Source organism: Lactuca sativa, chromosome 2 (assembly GCF_002870075.4).
Source record: "Lactuca sativa cultivar Salinas chromosome 2, Lsat_Salinas_v11, whole genome shotgun sequence".
Classification (NCBI taxonomy): Eukaryota; Viridiplantae; Streptophyta; class Magnoliopsida; order Asterales; family Asteraceae; genus Lactuca; species Lactuca sativa.
The window spans coordinates 201609872-201615142 of record NC_056624.2 but is presented as its reverse complement, the minus strand read 5'-3'; the positions used below and the strand labels follow the sequence as shown (position 1 = coordinate 201615142).

The window sequence follows — 5271 nt, the reverse complement described above, 5'->3', positions numbered from 1 at the left end:
TAATACTCCTATATATAAAAGTTGGTGGCCAGGATGAATTTTTGTTTTTCATGATTTTGCCCCTAGAGTCTTCTTATTTGTACTTTCCTCGCTAACGGTTTTTTTTTTTCTTTTTTTTTTTTTCGATTCTATTTCCTTCGTTTATATTTTCCGTCCATTTCAAAAGTTTGGCTTTATCCGTCATTACTTACGACCAACTTTTGCTTATGTAAATATTTTTCCTTGCAAAAACAATATTATAAAAGTTTGATTTTCATGATTTTGCCCATAGAGTCTTCTTATTTGTACTTTCCTCACTAACGTTTTTTTTTTCCTTCATTTATATTTTCCGTCCATTTCTAAAATTTGACTTCATCCGTCCATTTCTACTTATTTGTACTTTCCTCACCAACAAGTCCATTTCTTCTTATTTGTACTTTCCTCACCAACTTTGTAGATCAACTTTTGCTTATGTAAATATGTTTCCTTGCAAAATCAATATTATAAATGATGGTAGTATACAATTTCTATAACGTTTGTAAATGTCATGAAATGAACCGTAGTTCATACGGTGTGAAACGTCCATCATTTAACCTCAAATTCAAAGTTTCTAATAAAGAACTAACATATTACATGCTCTATATAAAGTTCGCACAAATATAACCTACTTCAAGTAACATCCAACAATAATGTCTTATATCAAAAGTGGCGTAGCCACGAGACCTTCCACTAGTTAACATAACGTATTGACCGTTGAAGTAACTTTTTGGGTTAATGATTTCATTGGGTGTGCAACTATGGCCCTGTATATATTTGGTTACTTTTTTAACACAATTTATTATTAAAGTCACATCAACTATTCAAAACAATGTCATATTAACGGGCAAACGAAACTAGTTGGTTCACATAAGACCATGGAACTGCGACGACGAAAATCTTGGCTATAAAATTGATAAAAAAAAATGGCTGATATTCAATTGAATTTATTCTTAAAATGTTGCAAAGTGATTTGATATTTTAGTAACTATTTATGAGGTTTTGGGAATTTTTGTGAATGAGCAAAAAGTATGGGCTAAATTTTTTAAAAGGTAGAAACTTGAATCAGCTAAATACCCCTCAATCCTCATACACGCAGGGATGGGCCAAATGTACAAGGCCCTCTTTATTCGCCGTGTGTCCGGTCCTCGTTTGACTAGTGACATTTCTTTCCAAGTATTTTGCTTTTTTATCATATCTTTTTTTTTTCTTCATTGAAATATTGAAAAAAACAAAGTTTTTAAAACAATTCTCTATAAAATGACCATGCTACCGAAAATTATAATTACCGTTTTTACTATTTTTTGAACGTTTTTTAAAAATATGATATTTAAGTGAATATCTCTTTTATGTATTGTGAGATAAGGAGATGATTAAATAATTAATATTGCATTAGAATAAGATAAAAAGAAAAGGTAGTTGGAAGACCGTTGTTATCCAACTATAACAGTGCACATGTTGTAAATAAACAAAAGAACCCATGTAACAATTGACTCATCCATTATTTTAACTTTTAACTTTACAAAAAAAGTGAAGGACAAAACATTATAACCAAAAACGCACAAGTGAACTTCAGTTATTCAACTGTATCTTATATTCGATCATTTTCACCAAGAACTAGAGCTCTCCGACAATCTCAAAATCTCCTCCAAGTAATCAGCACCCAAGTCCTCTAATACCACCATATTCCTACTATCATCTTCCAACTTCGTCTCTTTCCTCTTATTCTATCTGATCACAACTTTTCTCTTCATGGCATGACTCCTTTTCAATGCTAAAACAGGCTAACTCCCTTCCTCAAATCTGTAATCCATTGCTCGAAGGGACTCATAAACCGTCTCTATCGGAAAGTTAAGAACTGCCATTGAACCCCTGGCAACAAATGCAGCTTGATCATAAGCCAAAGCAGCTTCCTCAGCAGTATCAAACGTTCCCAACCAAACCCTTGCCCAATTCCTTGTCGAATCCCTTATTTCTGCTGCATACTTTCCCCAACGCCGTGGGCGTACCCTTCTGTAGCTAATCTTGTCAACTGGACAAGACGCTGTCTGGTTTGACAAGTCGTCACTGTAAGAGGACTCGTTCAGCATTCCATAGAGAATCAACTCTTATGAATCGTTTTCGTTGAAGGGAAGGAACTGGTCTGAGGTGTAACTGAAGAACGAAGAATCCATGAAATATAATGTGGTTATTCTCGGACTGAATCTTTAAGTGTAGTGGCTAAAAGTTATATATTGGATGGAGTTGATATCATGCAGCGATAAGTTGATTATATAGACAGACAAAAAATTACTTATTTTATAGAATATATATATAGAAGGAAATGTTGAAGGTCGGAATTAGTGGGATTTTCAAAGGACGTGCGGGTCAAAAAAGTGGAAATGGTGGCTAAGGGGTCATATATACTACATCAGTTCGACAGTACCAATCCACCTCACTCCTTTCAAAGAGTACTCATTCTTACTACTAAGTGATTTCATAAGCATATATTTACCAAGTTTTATTCAATTTTAGATTTAATTAGAAGGTCATCCCCTCTTCGCGGCGATTCGATTTTTTTTGCATGGTTATATATTTTAGTGTTTCTTTGGTTCCTTTTCTCCTTTGTTGTTTTTATTTTGTGTGTGTATAATGTTTTTAGAAAAGTAGCGTCGTATAGTAGAATATCGAAGGTGGGGGACCAAAAACGCCAACTCCACAAACTAATATGGCAAAAACTTGAGGTGTAACATTTGGTAAATAACAAGGACCAAAAGTGACAAACTCTTTAAACTGTAGCTAGTATTAGAGAATATCAAAGCTGAGGGACCAAAAACACCAACTCCTCAAACTAATATGGTAAAAAGTTGATAAATGACAAAATTTTAAAACTTTTGAGGCAAAAATTTGAAAAAGTTAAGGATGGAACAAAAAACGGCAAGGTGATAAAAATTTGCGACAAAACATTAAAGAATAAAAAATATACTATTCATAAGGTTTATGTGATTTAATCTACTCTAAAAATTAAGGTTTTTTTTTGCCACTTGTCTCACTCTCATTCAGTTTGTCAAATGATATTTTATAATCATTTTGAATTAATTTTTTTCATATGTCATTTTATGAGTTTTTTTAGTTTATTAAATTCAATATAATATTTTAATGTAATAATTATATAAATGTAGTAATAAATAAATATAAATTTCATTAATAAACTTAAATTTTAATTTCAAAATCCCCAAAATTAAAGGTTATTAGTTTCTTTCGTTTATTTATTTAAATTATATGTTTAAATTTAATAGATAAAAAACATTTTCATTATAATAATTTATTATTTTTCTTATTTTTTATAAATATAAAGTTTTCAAATATTTAGATCATTATATTTAACTTTTTTATTTAAATTAACACATGTAATAAATGGATTTTACAACTAGTTGTATATATAATATAATTCCTAGTATTTGCTTTTATTCAATTTTAAATTCAATTCCCAGTAATTGCATATTTACTAGTAACTCTTGTTTCATATAGCAATTAATCAAAAAGTAGTAGTTTTCTTTGGATACAAATTTATTCTGAAAGAATATTATTGCTGACATTAAATGCGAATTTAATTAGTTTTCATAAAAAAATAATTATAATTACAGATATCATTTAATACACATATAATTACGGAAACCATATATTTATTTTTATTTGATTAAATAATAATTTAATTTTTAGTAAATTATTATTGATGCATTCTAGCACACAATAGATATGAGAAACATTTGAAAATATATATATATATATATATATATATATATATATATATATCATAGTTGCAGAAATCGAGATTAATCGCTTGGTGTTCTCCAACTGTCGATGATTAGGGTATTAATCGGAAATTTAGGATTACCCGGGTTTGGTGGGATTAATCAGTCTTGGCGAGATTAATCGGTCAACAAAAGTCAAAAAAAGTAAAAAAAAAGTCAAAAAAGGTAAAAAATATTCAAAAAATCAATTTTTTTTTACTCCAGAATTTTTAAATTTTCAAAATTTCAAATAGGGAAATCTCCGGTAAAATCCCAATATTTTACCATAATTTACAAAAAAGTCCCAAATTAAAATATTTGGACTTTTTCATAAATCAATTTTCCCAGTAAACCGGTTTCATTATTTACTCGGAAACATTAAAGTAAAACCGTTAAACCAGGAAAATATGGTCAAATCGCCATTTTTACCGGTAATTATGACTTTTTGATAAATAAATTTTAGTTTGAGATTTTTTCGTAAATTATGGTAAAATATTGGGACTTTTCCGGAGATTTCCCTTTCAAATATTATACCAAAATGTTCATACTTTCGTATTTTCATATTTTCAAATTACAAATTTTCTTATTTTCAAATTTTGAAATACTTGTTTTTTCTAAAGATATATTAATATTTGATTAATTTAATATTTTTGTTAATAATCTATAGTCCCCGATTAATCCCTGTCAAGACCGATTAATCCCATAATATCAGTCGATGGTCGAGTTACCATCGAACGATTAACCCTTAATTATACATCGAGCTATATATATATATATATATATATATATATATATATATATATATATATATATATATATAATGAGATTTGATATTAGTTTTTAATGTTTCATAAAAAACTAATTTAGTATTAATTAATTAAGCCTAAAATAATGCAAACAAATATAAAATTTTCTGTATTATTCAACATAACCAATACGATATAAAGTTTTACTTTCTAATGATCACGAAATATTAAGAAACGTGGCGGATGTTAGGGCTGCATTGCGTTTGAGATTTAACTTTTGAGCATGTGAACACAAAGGATACATCATTTCAGTCAATAATACTTTTTCGGATTGCTATAATAATATTTTAATCATCAGTTATTCAAGGTGGAAAACTAGAAAAGTAAAAGGTTGTCATTGTACAATGAGGTAGTGGGAAATGAGCAAGTGAGCAAATTAGAGCAAATGAGCAAATTAGATATTTTTTAGTTGGTTAATTTCAATTGATTTAAATTATTATTAGATATATATCTGTGTAAAGTGACGACGATAATTATTACTCTTTTAATGATGAATGACTTTTCTATTTAGAAAATGTTATTTGAATGTTTCAATGATTATAATTTTTTTGGATAACATGTTAGAAAAATTCTATGCCGAACCATTGGGCATTTTAACGTTAAAAATAATTAATTGATGTTTCATTCTTTAAATATATTCGTTGATTATTTTTTATTATAATTAGTTTTTGCTCATA

The 5271-nt window shown here is 28.6% G+C and overlaps 1 pseudogene; it reads right to left on the bottom strand.

Annotated features, from left to right (window-relative positions):
• Positions 1 to 1457: 1457 nt before the first annotated feature.
• Positions 1458 to 2263, bottom strand: LOC111916329 (ethylene-responsive transcription factor 1B-like; annotated as a pseudogene).
• Between the last annotated feature and the right edge of the window lie 3008 nt (positions 2264 to 5271).